Below are 17,233 nucleotides of genomic sequence, written 5' to 3'. Positions count from 1 at the left end.
TTGATAATGTCTCGCAAGACGGGACAGTCCTGTGAAAATATCCACTCCACTGTCACTAAGTAACGCCTCGAAGGACGGGATAGTCATGTGAAAATATCCACTCCACTACCACTTGATAACGCCCCGAAAGACGGGACAATCACGCGGGACCACACCTACCTCATTGCCACTTAAGGACCAAAGCCTATATGCCAAGTCAGTCAACAACAATGCCCAGCAAATGATCAATTCAGAGTAACCACATGTTATTCCTATTATCAACAAACATAAATCAACTCAATTGCATACCAACTCAGTTCAATGACAGAAACCAGTAAATGGCCGAAGCCTCTCAGAAAACGGAGACACACGTCTCAATAAGTTTACTCGGCCGAAGCCTTCAGAAAACATTTGGCACAAGCCTCAGAAACAGTCAATATAAGCAAGCATACAACATTGCAAGCATAATAATCATAATCCAATGCCAATCAATATAAACATCTTCATCTCAAACGCAGGCAGTGCGATAAAAGAAGGCAAGACTCAAAGACACGCTAAAACTGAGTTACCCTTACCTTCGTGAGTAGAAGTTGTGCATGGAAGTTGTGAACCTAGAACAAGGAAACACAATCATCAACACAAGCCTCACTAGAAACAACACTATCTAATAACACTAATCGAAATCGTAAAGAAAGCTTTTAAAGCTTCAGAGTTCCTATTTAAGCACAAATTGACAGCGGAGACTTCGTTCGCTAAAACGAGCATAACTCGAGCTACAGAACTCGGAATGACACGAAACCGGAGCCAAAATTTCGAAAATTGAAAGAGCTACGCAATGGCTCAGGTCATAGAGACCCAAAAATTATTTTTGGACACGGTACCCTAACAAATAGGTTTCGGCCACTTTCAAAAATAGGGTTTTCGAACTTTTTCTTCGATCTAAATCAATTCCTAAGTATTCTTAGGCGATATCTAGGCCAGGGAAACTCTCAGAAAAATTATCGGGTCGAAAACTGTCGCATTCTTACGATTCCTAGGTGCTTTACGAGGATTTTTCGCAACCATTTTGAGAGGAAAACTTCCTGAAATTAAGAGGAAATGGGGGTCATCAAGGTGGAAATTTCTACGAATAATTTGTTTATGGCACGCACAGTGAGGTATGTTCGGCAGGTAGGTTTTAAATTTTGGGCAAAATGGGTTGATTGCAGAAAAGTTGCAGAAAAGCTTTGATGTGATTTCAAGTTTAAGGGAAGAAGCATGAGTAGATGGGGTGTGAAGAATAGAAGTAATAAGTAAACATTTGAAGGGGAAGAGGAATTACCAGGAGTAAAGATTGCAAAGCTTTGAAGAAGATGTGAGACACTTCTTGTAAAAATCCCAAAAGCTCTTCAGGCTCTTAGAATTGGACAGTGAACGCTCTTTAAAGTTTTAAAGAAAATTACTTGAGAGTTGAAAATGGTAAGAAAAGAGGATAGGTGGTGTTTTTATAGTCATAACTAGGAACAGTCGCGTCGGTTCACATATGTTTTGAGGCTTTAGGTGAAGAAACGTGTCCTTTGGTGAACCGGTGAAATTTACCATTGAAACGTCTCTTGGGAGTAAGCGGTCATGTGTTTTAAGGGGTTAGGTCTAATAATTACCGTTTCATAGGTGTCGTTTGGCAAAAAGTAAGTTAGTGGGTTTTAAATGCTGAATTATCAAGCTTTGTTCCATCACGTGTTAGAGTGGATAGATTCAAGTTTCAAAATATTTGCGTATCCTATTTGTAATTATGACAGGGACATGGCATTGTAACGACAGGTAAAGATTCTGGTCAGAGTCTTGGAAAAGAAAGCAAACAAAGTAACTTCGGCAATTGACAAGGGCGTGACAATGATGCCATGGGCGAAGCTTTCTTTACTTGTTATGAGTTATTTTTTACTTGTTACAAGAGTTCATTGTAACAGTTATGGAGTCACTGTGTTGAAGCTAATGAGTTTGTCTAGATTTAGCATTGTTACTTTTGTACCTTATAGGGTGAATGAGTTGTATTGTGGGCTATGTTATAAGACACGCTACATCTTAACCCCTATTAAGATTAGGTGTCTTGTGGGATTGTGTACTGGTATTGGGCTTACGATCTTTGTAATTTCGTGGGCTTACCAACTTTGTACTATTGGGCCAGGCGACCCATGACATGAACGGGTCTAAACCTTATGATATATAAAGAGGACACTGCCCAAGCGGCAGGGGATCCAACACTTTTTTACTCATTTGATACTTTGTCATATTTTGCTATTGTCTTCTAATTGCTTAGCCCTGACCGGAAGTTCTAGACCGGAACACCGCTCAAGAGAAAAAATTAACTGAATCACAAGTGTGTATTGATCAAATGAGCCAAGAGTCCCCTACAAATGGTAACCGCTCCCTATTTATAGTGTGGGAGTTGGGCCTTGTGAGTGTAACTACCCTTGTTGGGCCGGTTGGGCCTTGCTAAGGACGACCCAATTACCAGGCTGGGCGACCACCGCTTGGCTGGTAACCCCTAGGTGTAGGCCCCCTAGGGGCTCGCCCAACCCACCATTCCACAAGACATCGAGCACGGTATATGACTTCTCAGATGATGACGCCCAGTTCTAGATTGCAACTCAAATCAATGCTCGCAGGATTCCTTAGGGTAGCTTAGGGGGGTTTTGGTGTTGTTTTGGTTTTTAGGGGTTTTGGGTTTTAGGGGCTTTGAGGGCTGCTGGTTCGTGCTTTTGGTTTTTTCTTTGTCTTTGGGGAGGTTTTTGGTTCTTTCCTGGTGCTTTTATTGGTTGGTTTTTGTTTTGAGGTTTTTCCCTCTAGAGCTGCTAGCTTTCGATTCCTATGAGGAAGAATGTATTTCTTTGTCATTTTTCTATTAATATAATTATGTTTTTGAAATAAAAAATAGTGATAGCTAATTCCTTAATACCTAATCCTAATTAACTAAAGATTCATTCAGTTTCAAGCTAACACAGACAATTCGTTACCCTTATCCATAAGGTGCAAATACCCTTCTTATTCCTCCCTAAATCCCTAAAATCTACCAATTTCTCAATTGAATAGAAACTAGCGAAAAATCCTATGTGCAAATAGATACAAACAAAATAGAAAAGGAATTTATGAACTGAAACTTAATCTATATATATTTATATATATATGGAAAATACAAGAGAAATAATAAATCCTATGGTTCTAGAAAGGTTCTCTTGAATCTCCTTAAAGGTCTCCAAAACTGCAACCCCTCTCAATTGAAAGCATAAGTAAAAAGTATCAAAAAACCTAGAAATAAACGTGAAAATAAAAGCTCGCACCTCAGCTGTAATGACTAACCAGCGCATGTACGCTGGGCTACAGTATGTTGGTGCATTAGCGCTCTCCAGCGAGAGCATATATGTTGGATTCTAGTGGGCTGGAGAAGCTGCGCAACAATCCTAGCGCATATGCGCTGAGTCTTTTTGTAGCAGTCCTTTATTTTGCTCCTTCCTTTATTTAGAACATCTTCATCCTTTTTTATCATCCATCAGCATTCTTGAGTCAATCCTCCATTCCTTATAGCTTTCAAAGCAACTTAATTAACATCCACGCTTGACGTAAAACCTTAAAAGATCAACACTCAAGCACACATCACAATTGACCAAGATAAAAATAAAGAAGGAAATAAGACTAAAAATCATAAAAAAATCAATAAAAACACAAAAGAGAGTGCAAATGCATAACATGCTCTAAAAAGACTAAAAATTCTACTTGAGACGCAAGAAACACAAGAAAGACTGACAAAAACCCCAATGAACCCTCGGGTCACCAGTTGTAAAGAATTTATGACGTGAATTATAAATCCATTTTAAGTGAATCAAAAATATTATTTTATTTATTTAATTCATCCACTTCTTACACACATCTCGCACTCTCACCGATCGGGTAACTACCTTATGCTTGTTACCTCAGTATTAGTATTGTAAAAATATCTATTTACAATATGTGATGTGATATATATATATATATATATATAGAGGATGTATCTTATGAGAAAGGTAATCTTATGTGAGAAAATGAGAATAAATCACGACCGCTAGATCTAACCATCAACGGTTAAGATTAAATCATTAAGTCATGTGACTTTTTTAAGTGATCATGTGACAATCACATGACCATTAAATTCTTTTAATCTTAACCGTTGATTGTTAGATCTAACGGTCGTGATTTATTCTCATTTTCTCACTTAAGATTACCTTTCTCATAAGATACATCCCCTATATATATATATATATATTGGTTCATGAACAATGAAATTGAATGTGACCAGGAGGGAAACAATAATGATAACAAGTTCTAGAGACTTAGCCATGACGACTAAATATGAATCCCCAATGTTCTGAGGTGTAATTTGATTAACTCTCATGATAATGGAAAACATTGTCTCATAGATACATAACTTGAGACGAGTCGGTGGACTGAGACCTGTAAAAACTCTTATCAATTGACTCAGAAGTCCAAGAGATGAATACAATCTCATTTCCTTGAACTGTGTCAAATTAATTAAGGATAATGACACCCTCGTTATTTTCTGAAGATATAATTAAAGCTCATTTCGAAGTATGACCAAGCCGGAAAGACGAAACAATATGCTTCATTGCTAGATTATTATTCATCAATATGATTAACCTTAACCAGGAAACCTATGTAGCTAAGTCCTATGTCTGACCATGAGCCCTAGTTAGCAAACTAATCTCCATGCATGTAGCCCATCCCATCAGCACTAATTAGCAAACTAATCTCCATGCATGGAGCTCCATTGGTGGTGCAACAAGTTTAAGAGCTAACCATGATTTCATGGATTAATCACTCTCAACTCTATATAAACGTTAGCGTTGTTATTAACATTTTCTTGGTTCCCAGCGTTCAGAAAGTCGATATCAACAACCCCCGAAGGATCATCCGGACCAACCAAGTCGGTCGGGGGTGATTGCCTTGAACATGCCCATTGGACGCAGGTCAAGATCGCTGAAGAGATGGCGGACTTGAGCCTTGGCGAGGAAGAATCCATAGTCGCGTTGCACAGCAACGGCGAGGGCGGCATCGTCCTTCAACCTGCTTTCAAGATTTTCAGCGTCAACTTTAGCCTGGGCCCTCGTTGCAGTGATGATCTCATCCTTCGCCGCCAGGGCGGTCTCCATTTGGGTCTTGAGGGCGGCGATCGCCTTGTCCTTCGCCGCCAGCTCTAAGTCTTTGGCAAAAATTACCTCCTCCTTAGCTGCCACCTCCAACAATGCCTTTTGTTTTTGTGCCTCTAGTTTTTTTTGGCATGGGTGGCTTCTAGGCCCATCTTGGTCAGCTTCTCTTCAAAGGCGACCTTCTGGGCTGACACTTGGGTCTCCAGCACCTTGCACCTCTCCTCACGCTTGGAATGGGCAGCGCGGAGTTGGGTTACATCTCGTTGAAGCTCTCCAGCATCCTTGGCTGCAGATTTTTACGTTTTGAACGTATGGGCAAATATGCTTCCAGCATAGAGGATACTCACCATGGCTTCATCAGCCATGTGGTCCAAACCCTTGCTCAGTACCTCTTCTTCCAACTTCTCGTGGCGAACCTGCGAGAGAATGAAGGCGATGGGATCTACAATGTCTTGGTGGACAGGGAGGCGAGAATGATTTTCCTGCTCGCCTTCAGAGTGAGAGGCTTGTTGGGAATTGTCTGCATTCCAAGGAGGTGGCGGGGGCCGATGGTTCTCTTGAGATGATGGACCGGCTTGTCGGAGAAGGGAGACCGACAAAACTTTCACCTCATCTTGGGAGAGAATGGTTCTCCCTTTCTTTGTAGGGTGAGAGGCCTGGGTAAGAATCTTGACCCATTGTGGGGCAGAGACGGTGACAACAGACCCAGGCGCGGACGACGAAAGGGGCTTAGTACCTGCCGAGGACTAGCCAGTAGTGAGCGGAGACTTCTTTTTCGACAGAGGGCGAGGAATCTTGTTGTCAAGATCTGGCACAGGGCACTTTTTTGGTCTGGGCTTCTTTTTCCCGCCTACAATGTTGAACCGGAGAGGGAATTGAACGACTCTCTTACGGGCGAAGGCACTCGAAAGTTCAGCGTTTGTTAACTTCAAGTCCTCTGAAAGAAAGTATGACAAAAGGGGTCAAAACAAATAATGAATACAAAAAGTAAGAAATCCAAAGGCGAGGGGTTAGCAACCTAGGTACTGAGGAGTCAGCGACCTCTTGGCGGCATGAATAACACCGCTACAGTCGAGAATGGGAATTTTGGCGAAGAAGTTGATGGTTATCTTGTCATGATCAATCAGAGAGTCCTCCGGCGGGTCAACGATGTTGTTGGGCTCCTCTATCCAGTAGAAAGGAAAGAGGGCGGACCCGTATCTCCGGGTAAAGGCCTCGGGGTAGTAGTGGGTCACCCCAATTTCGAAATACCTCCGGGCGAAGTTGGACTTGGCGTTGGACTTAAAAGGGTTGAGTCGCTTACGACCCGGCCTGGCCTTCAGATAAATCCAGCCACGTGACTGCAAGGACTTGGTGTCTACATCGTATAAGTAGAAAAAGTGAGTGGGCGATGGCTCGCATTGGATGGCATCACAGAGGATTTCGTAGCACCTCATAAACGTCCATGCATTGGGGTGCAGCTGACAAGGGGCGATGTTGATGTCGTGAAGAATAGAGCAGTAAAAGGGAGAAAAGGGGAGTCTTATCCCCAATTCGGTAAACAGGTAGTCAAAGACGAAGAAGAAATGGAAACTCCGGTAGTCGCCTGTTGGTCAATGTTGCCAGGGGCGATTGTCATTCGCACAACCACTGTAAACAAAAATATTGTCTAAAGAGACCTCATGACAAAAGCCCCCGATCTCCCAGGAGAGATCCGAAACGGAATGGAGGTTCTCTTACTCGGAAGGCTGGTCGATGGCCTCTGGAGGAGGGGCCGTTTTGGCGGCAAGAGGAAGGGTAGTGAAGGTTTTAAGCCGAAAGGCAGTTATCTCCAACGGAGCAAGGGGGACCCTGCCAAGAGAGGAAGGCCAAATTGGCATCCTGGGTGTCGGTGCCCACCGCGGAGGAGAAGTTGGGGTGTCCCAGCGAGAGGAGCTCCTGGTTTGGCGTTTGGAAGCCATTGAAGAAAATAGGAAGGAATGGGGGTTGTCAAAACAAGACGGGGTAGATAGAGTAGAAGATTCACCAGGGAAGGAGGTGAACAAGGGATAACCAAAGGGGTGGAAGGTAACAGAGCTGGAGCGGTGGTTGCTCAGAGATCTTCTGGAGGAAATTAGGGATGAGAAAAGTGGAGGTTTCGAAAGTGGTAAGTAGTGGAGAATGAGGGTCTTTATAGGCAAGGGACTGATGACGGCACATGACGCGTGTAGGGTTTGAGTTGCCGTTTCATTGCGTGTGGGTAATGGGGGGGGTCGTGCCTCATGATGACGAGAGGGTACGGTTACCTAGAAGAAAGCAAACGTCGCAATCTTGGGAGGTGGTGCGGGCATGTGGTTGGTTCAAATTCTGCCTTTATGACGTGAAGTGACGCTTCGAAGATGGCAGTTTTGATTTCAAAGATACACTGACCTTTCTGCTTCGCTAACGTGTCAATGCACTATGCGACAAAACTCACCACGATCGCCTTTCAAGCGTGGCGACCAAGCACTCCACGACCGCCGCTCGTTGACTTATAGACATGTAAAATTTTACTGCTTTGAGCGCCATGTCGGTGATTTTAATACCTTTGCACAATAGAATTCGTAGTTAGTAATTTTTTGATCAAGACACACTTAGCCCTCATGCTTCGTGCTCGGTGACTTGTGGACTGGGCGAGCCCCTAGGGGGCCTACGCCCAGGGGTTACTCGCCAAGTGGCGGTCGCCCAGGCTGGGAATTGGGCCTCCTCCCGCGAGGCCCAACCGGCCCATCTGAGGCAGTCACAATACACTAGGCCCAGCTCCCCTACTATAAATAGGGAGCGGTTACCATTTGTAAGAGACTTTTGGCTCATTTGATCAATACACACTTGAGATTTAGTTATTTTCTCTCTCTTGAGCGGTTATTCTCTCTCTTTAGATTCTCTCTCTTAGTGCAATCTCTCTCTACTATAGGTACTATACCCTATCTTAATGTTCAAGGTAAGAACAAGTCCTACTTTTTTTCGGGTCTTTTCTTTGTTTCTTTCTAGCATTTTTCCTTGTCTCATGTAGTGTTTCATGCTTTTTCATGCAATTTTCCCATTATTTGTGCATTTGCATATTTTGGGTAATTTGGTGGTTCTTAAGGGACCTTTTTCTCATTTTAGTAAAAGTTTGGGTCTCTTAGTAATTGTCACATGTTTGGGTCCTATTTGTGAATAAGTTGCTTGATATTTTGATATTTTTCCCAAGTGCTTTGATGGTGTAAGTTCAGGAAAACTGATGGAAGAGGGAAAATCAAGGGCTTGGAGGCTTAAAGGGACCAATGAAGAAGGCTGGAATGAAGAGCGGTTGCGTGCAATTGGAGCTCGAGCGCCCACTATTAGCGCTCGAGCGCCCTGACCTACAGTAGCTTCAGAGGCATAATTTTGGCAATTGGTGCTAGAGCGCCCACTACTAGCGCTCGAGCGCCCTCATGGCAGATACTCTAGGAGGTTTGGTTTAAGGGTTGACGCTTAAGCGTCCACATCTAGCGCTTGAGCGACCAGCCTCGTTAGTTTTTGATATAAATAACTTTTATTTGTTTTATGTTAGTAACTTTTGTCATTTTCAATAACTTAGAAAATGAGATACCTTCTGGTGCTTGTGTGAGGTTTCTAGGCCGACTTTGTAACTCTGGTTCCTTTTCATTACTTGTATGCATTCCATATCCATGTTTGGCTAAGTTCTTTATGCTTTGGGTTTTTGTAAGCCTTATGAAGTTTAAGTTATAATTCCTATTTATATTGATGTGTTTATGAGTTTATCCTTGAATGCAAGCTTTCTTTATGCTTTTCTACAATCAGAACGAAAGTTAAGTTGTAGATTAGGGACTTGTTTTGGGATTACCTATTCTATGTGAAATTCGTATTCACCTAGGACAGAAGTGATACACAATGTTGCAACAATGTGTAACACAACAAAACACAATCAGAGTATCAAAAATAAACAAACAAATAAACAAACGAACACAAGGAGTTGTTAACCCAGTTCGGTGTACATCACCTACGTCTGGAGGGCTACAGCCCGAGAAAGATAATCCACTATAATAGTCAAGCACGTACAAAAGGTTCACCAAGAACAACCACAGTTCTAACCTTTCTACCTATTGCTACCAGTGGCTTAATACTTAAGTCTCCCCCTAAGTATGAGAACACCTTCTCTCTTTCTCTCAATCACTGCCCTCAGTGATCACACTTGTCAAAAGAAATAACAAGTTTGATGAGACTAGCACTCAACTAAACACATCAACTTAGTACTTACAATAGCACAGGAAGCACTAAGTTGTTACAATACTCACAACAGGACTCACAAATAATAAACCCTAAGATCAATATATTTCTCTCAGAATCCGCGTATGGCTAGGGTTTATAAGCTCCTTTATATAGACATTCAAACGAGGCTTGGATCTTCACTGGGCCGTGAAGGTATGAAAAACGGTAGAAAGGGGGGGGGGGTTTGAATAACGTTTTCAGAATAAAACTTCCACCTTAAGATTTTAACAAATCTTTTGAGACACAAGAGGTGCTTAAGATAAGAGATAGAAAAGCACACAAGGATTTTATCCTGGTTCACTTGATGAATCACTCAAGCTAATCCAGTCCACCCGTTAAGGTGATTTCTTCCTTCTTAGAATGAAGGCAATCCACTAATCAGATAGTTGTTACAACTGCACTTGAAACCTACAAGTGACTAACAATACACTGACTTAGCTCACACTAAGATTCACTCTCTTAGTCTTCTCTAGGATCCGATCAACCTTGATCTCCTAAAGGTAACTAAAGATTGCTTCTAAAAAGCTTGTAGTAAACACAATGAATTCAATGAAGAAAGAATGCTTAGAAGGTTTGAATATAGCTTGCGCGTGTGTAATTCTCCTAGCCGCATCTTTCAATCTTCAGCCTCTATTTATACTCCAAGGATTAGGGTTTGAACGTTGCATGGGAATGCTACCGTTGGAGGGCAGTTCTGGAATTTCCAGCTTCTGCTATGGCTGAGAATGTTAGGTTAAGTCGTCAGGATAGTACAATTGCTTTTGTACTTTGGATAGTGACTTGACCTTTAACCTCGTTTGACTTCTGAACAGAGGAGCGCTTCGTGTTGGAACTTGTGAAGCTTGTTGATCATAGTCAGAGGGAAGCATGGATCCTTTGACCGTTGTACCTTCTGATTCTCAACTCAGAGGATCAGTACTTGGTCTTCAGAGCCAGTTGCTTCTGGACTTCAGAGTCTTCACTCTTCAGCTACTGGATCTTCAGAGTCTTCTACACCATCAGAACTTCTAAGCCTTCAGAATGTCTGGGTTGTCAGAACGTCTGGATCATCAGAACTTCAAGTGAGCTGAGTCCTTATCAGAGCTTGATTTACTTCAGATCTTCTGAAGCTTTTCTACTGTTCAGACTGAACATAGAGATTGCGAAAGCGTTGCTAGGGTCAATCGTTTAGCAGAGTGCTTCTGATTTGTGTGAGATTGTGTCAAGGTCAGAGCCTGTTAAGAGCACACTCAGAAAACACGTTAGAGTACCATAATTGTTCATACTAAAAGGTTAACTTGTAATCATCAAAACATAGAGTTGTACTACTAGATCAAAATTTGATCTTACAATCTCCCCCTTTTTGATGATGACAAAACCAAGTATTTTGATGAACAATTCTTAAACAATAAACTGAATTCACTCAGAGTTTAGAGAAATAGAATTAGACTTATCCTGATGTGAATGGTTTATTTTGCTCATTCTGAATTCAAGTCACTGCTTGATTCTGAGCTTAGCTCCCCCTGAATCTAAGACTTAATGAAAACGTTAGTAATGTCTAGATTCTGAGCTAAAAAAAAAATATAAGAGTTCAGAGTGAAAACGCATGACATAGATGAATTGGAATAGTCAGAGCGCATAAGTATTCAGAGTCACGAATAGGGTATCAGAGTCAAATTAATATCACTTCAGAAGAAGTGAAATGTATTCCTTGTATTTGCCCAGTGACACATCTATGGTCATAAAGGTGGAACTCTTAAATTCTCCAAAATAAAAAGAAATCACACTAACACAGCTTACACATCAAAAACTGGGTTATACTCCCCCTTTTTGTCATAAGCAAAAAGCTTGGGGTGTGAAAAACTTAGTTTGAAGTACAAGGTACTCCCCCTTAGAGAAGGTCTAAGTTTTAAAAGGATGGAGAAAGAATTAAAAAAATAAATGATTAAAACGAAATTAGTGAATGAATGACATGAGTTAATGCATATGCAGAACATTTACCACCGGCCATGGGAGTAAAGAGAAGCTTCAGTTACCAATAACTTATCCTTGAGAAACAGCTTCGGCATTAACTTCTGTAGACCTAACGTAGCTTATAAAAAGCGGTTAATCCATAATAGTCTTCACATCTCATTTCCTTGATCATAAGAGAGCAATGGCATCCTTCATAGCATGCATCGAGTAGTTGAGGAAGAAAGCCTTCGATGAAGATCTCTTCATCAATGTTCGCGATCCAGAAGAACCGAGCGTCTATAGCTTGACAAACCGGCTACTAGGCATGAGCCTGAGTCCAGAGTTGGACAACATCCTCAGAAGCTTCCTTAGGTTCATGGAAGAAATGCAAATTTGCTTCCAGAGGGAGCATGAGCTGTATGAGGAGATCAGAGCAATATAGGCGGCACTGGAGACGGTGACGGAGGGTCCTGAGAGGCAGGAGTTGCGCCAAAGCTTAGTCCTCTTAGAGCATAGTCAGCATCGTCTGGAGCTTGAAAAGGCATCAATGCGTAGGAAATGTAGAGATTTGAGGAAAAATCCTCCATTTTAATTTAAGCAAAGCAATGTATGAAGTAGCTTATTCATTAATAAAAAGAAGTTGTTTGTTAATTAATGTGTATGATTGAAAATAAATTTGATGATGAACAAATATTATGCAACACATAATAAAACGATAACTGAAGAGAGGAAAATAGTTCAAAGAGAAAAAAGTATATAGATAAAGAAATATAAAAACAAGAAAAGAGTTCCTAAAGCTAGGGTTTAGGTGTCCTCCTTAGAAGTTCCATGCACATCTCTTTCAAACTCTGAAGGAGAACTTCATGCGAATCAAGCCTTTGTTCAATGATGTCAATCCTTGAGTCTGACTGAGATGGAGCAGACGTTGTAGCTTGATCAGAGTGAGGAACTTGAGCAGACTGTGAAGCAGCATTTGTGAAAAGCACTGGTGCAAGTGCTTGACTTCTGAGAGCATCAGCTTCAGCCTGTAGTCTTCCAGCTTCTCTCAGAGCTTCTAACTTAGCATTTTCAATGTGTTCAGCTTTAAGACGAGCAGCTTCTTCTGCTTGTTCTTTTTTTTTCCTTGCTTCTTCAATAGCTTCAAACAATTCAACCCTTAACTGTTGTTCACATAAAGCTAATCTTCTGTTGAAACGCTACCTAGCAGCTTCAATCCTCTGATCCCTTTCAGCTGTGAGATGACTCATCATCGTCGGAACTTGAGCTATCATCCAAGCACACAGTTGATCCCATTCTTCAGCAACAGAGTCTGGGTCCTCAAAGAGGTCAGAGTGACCTTGCACGTTGCGAACCATCAATGATGCTTCATGATTAAACACACTGATGCTCTCAAGAAAGGAGTTTGGCTTGAGATAGGTATAGGGAACAATGGAGAGATTGGTTTCAGGAGAAGTGGGGTGGTTGCTGCTATTGGCTTCAGAAGCACCTTGAGGAGAGCCAACATCTAAAGTTTGGACATTTGAAGTGTTGGGCTCAAGGTTAGGCTGAGAGGTTTCAACCTCAGGAATTGGAGATCTAACCGAGGAATGGTTAGATACAGTTTTATGGTTCTGGTTGAACAGGGTTAGGTTGGATGGGTTGAGATGAAGGGTCAGCTGCATTCAGAGGTACAACTTGGATAGGATGATCTGGGTCACTTAGACGTTCAGGTCTAGGTCCAGAGTATCTCCTTGGACTTGGCACAGTATGGTAGTACTCAGGAATGACAGACTCTTTTTCTTTCCTAACTTGGTCAAGTTTACGGAGAGATACGGAGTTGTTTGAGGGTGAGGAGTCAGCAACATTTGTGGGAAATGATACAGAGGGACAGAGAGTTGTGGTTTCTGTATCAGTTGTTTTGCGACCCTTACGTTCTGATGCTCTGGGGACAGAGTGATCAGAGGTTCTGGGTTCAGGTTCAGAGTGTTCTAGGATTATGGTTTCAGAAGCTTGTGGGTTGTACTGAATGGTTATGGGTGAGGTAGGTTCAGAGGGTCTTGGCGTCTGAAGCATGTTCCAAAGAGGAGCTTCTTCATTAGAAGGTTGGAAAAATGAAGATCTAGGTGAAGTGGTTGGAGAAGTGGTTTGTTCAGCTGGTTGGGACTCTAGAATAGGAGTGAGTGGGATAGCAGGTCGAGTAATAAGTGCAGAAATAGGGAGTGCATCAAGTGAATTTAAATCATCATCAGAATCTATAACAGCATACTTACTTGATGATCGCACTGCAGACCTAGTCACTCTGGCAGGAGCCTCAACTCTGGTGCCTACAGCAGCTGATTCCACACGAGTAGGCTTCACCACTATTCTCACTTGCTTCCTTTTCTTCTTTGGTGGAGGAGGAACATCATCATCACCATCAGATGGAGCATCTGGCTTGGTGGGTTCCTCATGCTTTCTCTTGGGCTTGTTAGCCTTCTTCTTCTTCTGATCAACATCATCAGACTCTTCAGAGGATTCCTCCACTAGCATTCTTCTTGTCTTCTTCTTCTTAGGAGGAGAGTCAAACTCTGGAGCTGGTGGCAGGGTTTTGAAGAACTCGTCCACATCTATCTCATAACCTTGTTGCCTCAAATAATCTATATAGCACAAAATAGCAGTTGGATCATCTGCTTGAGACCATAGAGGATAATCAATCAGAGGGACTCTTCTCTGTCTGACTTCATCAGAGGTGTCTTCATGAGCAGGTGCAACCTTTGTCTTGATCAAGCCCATCTTCTTCATGGACGTGGTGGTGAAGACATTGTAACGCCCCGATTTCTCGAGGGTCACTTTAGTAACTTTTTCCAAAAACGTGAGTAAATTTTTGTCAAAATAAAACCTTTGAATGATAATAAATAAAAGGTAGACTGAATGCTGAATAAACTTTATTTTATTAAATAGACCAAGGCTTTTTCTTTATTACATCAGGACTCAATGAAGGAAACTAGTGCTTTCAACCTTTGTTAAGCTCATCCACATACACGATGGCTTTAAGAAGGTATCGAGCCCTAAAACAACACTCGACCTCACCCCCAGTACAGACTCAATTATCCCACTCAATACCCGACTCATAGGCCGCGTGCCCTCCAAGGCCTCCAACGCTCGCATCATATCGTCTCGCATCCTCTGCTCTCGCCAATCCCATAGCTGAACCATCGGTCGCGCGGTCGATGTCTCGAGCCTTGCCGTCGTCCACATCAAGCAGGTGCATGACCGCATCTCGACTGATCACACGCATGCTTGTTGTCTAGGCGTTAAGCGCCCCAAACAACAAACAGCAAACAAGCAAGGGTCAACTTCTAACACACACATATCATAAGTAGGGTATACTACCCTATCAATCACAAGTTCTTCTCTAAGATAACATTCACAAATAGGGGAACTATATCAAGCTCTAAGTTGCACAAGTATGGGGAACTATCTCATAATTCTAAGTTTTAACAAGTGTAGGGTACTATCTCATAGTTTATTGTTAGTCAATGCTCGTGCACATGCATGCAGACGCTTTGGATATCCATAAGCCAATCCCTCATGGAAAGGCAGGACGAACACGACTCCACAATCGGGGTTGGACACCTCCAACGCACCGCTACCCAACAACTTGATGATCGGGGTTGGACCTCTCCAACGCACTGCTGTTTCACGTTCGTCCTTTGTTCAGGTCCATCCCCTGAACGTCACCATCAACTAGCCCAATCCAGGTCACTAGTTGTGGCCAACCAAGCCCAATCCAGGTCACTTGGTCCACAATGCATGCCATGCAAGTCAGTCATCATCACTAGGCCCTAAGCCCATCACGTTCATCTCCTATGAACAACATATCATCGCATAATAACTTGCATGCATAACAATAAATATATCTAACACCCTAGGCATATAGGTATGTTCATAATAACACTAGCTAGCATTTATTGCATCATCATCATATAACATATCTAGCACATACATCATCAATAGTCCTAGCATCATGCTTGCTAACAATCACAATCACAAACAATTTATCTAGGCCGAGGCCGAAGTGCCCTTACCTCAAAGGTAGGCTTTCCTAGAAGTCTGGGGTTGCTCCTTGAAGCTAGATCTACACTTGGAAATTTCCTACCAACGAACGGGCAGAGTAACGTTACTAATCGGACAATCGAATCAATCATAAGCATATCCCCTTGCTGATCACGAAATTCCCCCCAAAAACCTTGAAAAGCCAAAATCATTTCTTTCATAGGATCATACATTCTTTTCTAAAACATTTTGCTTGAAGATCGTAAGAACACTTGAAGAACTTTCGAAGAAAAACATAAGTTTCGCATAGATTCAATCCTCCCAAGATCAAAACCTCTTTTCTAAAATAATTGTTTGAAGATCATAAGAACACTTTAAGAACATCATGAATTTTCTTAAGAAAAACCCCCAAAATCATAAGTATTCCTAAGCAACTCGATCAAGATCATTCTCTTCTGGTTTTTGGCAGATCAGCTTAAGCTGCAACCACAGAGCATATTGAGAATGACCTTGCTCAAGGCTTAGAAACTAAAGCAATAAAAAAATAAATAAAAGAAGGCAAGAGAGAGAGGGCTCACGGCTAGGGAGAGAGGAGAGCAAGTGAGCTTGTGTGAAAAATGAGGAGGAGGAGCTCTCTATTTATAGTGAGAGGTGAGAGCAAGGCATTAATTGCTTTACTTCCTCCCCAAGTGAGGCCCAAAACCGCCCCTCCTTCAGCCCATTCTAGGTTTTCTAGAACTTTCCAAAACTCCCCACTTTTAGCCCTCAAATTTAGGTTTATTTCCTAAATTAAACCCCACAAAAAATAGCATTTAAATCCCTAATTATTTGAAGAAATAAAATCTGAGTCACAAGAGTTTTAAATCAGATTTGGAGGGATCCTTGGAAGTTTTAAAACTTTAGAAATCAATCCCCCATTAAATTGAAAATCAAGGAATCACATCCCTAATTTTTCTCCATCATAAAACCTAGCTAGAAAAGGAAATTCTTGCAAAAGTCTTCTTTTTTCTTCCTCCACAAGTCTTGGCCGACCACACCCTCTCCTTGCTCAGATTTTCACCAAAAATTTTTAAATAATTTAAATAAAAACCCCAAAATAATTAATGCATTAAATGTACCATTTCCCTCCTAAATGCATCAAAACTTCAATTTTAAAATCAAAAATCCTCATCAATAATTTTTGGCTCCAAAAATTCGTGCTCCAGCTCCATGATGCCTCAAAAATATTTTCAGAATTAATTTTGATATTAAACCATAGGTTAAAATTATTTTAATGCATTTTATTTAAATAAAACCCCATTTTATTTAAATAAAACCTTCAAAAATAAAACCAATGAATATTCTCTCCTAGAATATTCTTAAAATCATTCCCAGCACCTCCCCATAAGGTGCGGCCCACGACTCGATTCGCCAACTCATCGCTGCCGTCGGGTCGATTTTGACCTAAAAGTCGTCGTCGCCGAACCCTAGCAATATTATAGTCAAAATGCTCGTATCGTCGCGCTCATCAACTTCTAGAGGTTTCTAGGACTTAATATTTCTTCTAAAAATTAATCACCTTTTTAAAAGACATAATATCACATATAGCACAAGCAATTCACAGAATATTATTTAATATTATTATTAAAATAATATGCCCTAAAACCGGGTCTTACAGACATCACCAACGACCGTGGTCAGATCCTCTGTGTAGCCTGCCTTCGTCAGATCTTCTATTAGCTTGCTCTCAATGAAGAGGTCTGAGAGCAGTCTTCCAAAAGGAATATACCTGATGGCAGACTTTAGAGAAGCAGTTGTTCTCGATTTCCTGATACACTCCTTGAGGTAAGAGGATAGGAAGAAGGGTAGGCAGATCTTCTTGTGATCTTGAATGAAGAAGA

This window comes from Lotus japonicus, chromosome 2 (genome assembly GCF_012489685.1).
Source record: "Lotus japonicus ecotype B-129 chromosome 2, LjGifu_v1.2".
Taxonomy (NCBI): domain Eukaryota; kingdom Viridiplantae; phylum Streptophyta; class Magnoliopsida; order Fabales; family Fabaceae; genus Lotus; species Lotus japonicus.
This window is presented reverse-complemented; position numbering follows the sequence as displayed.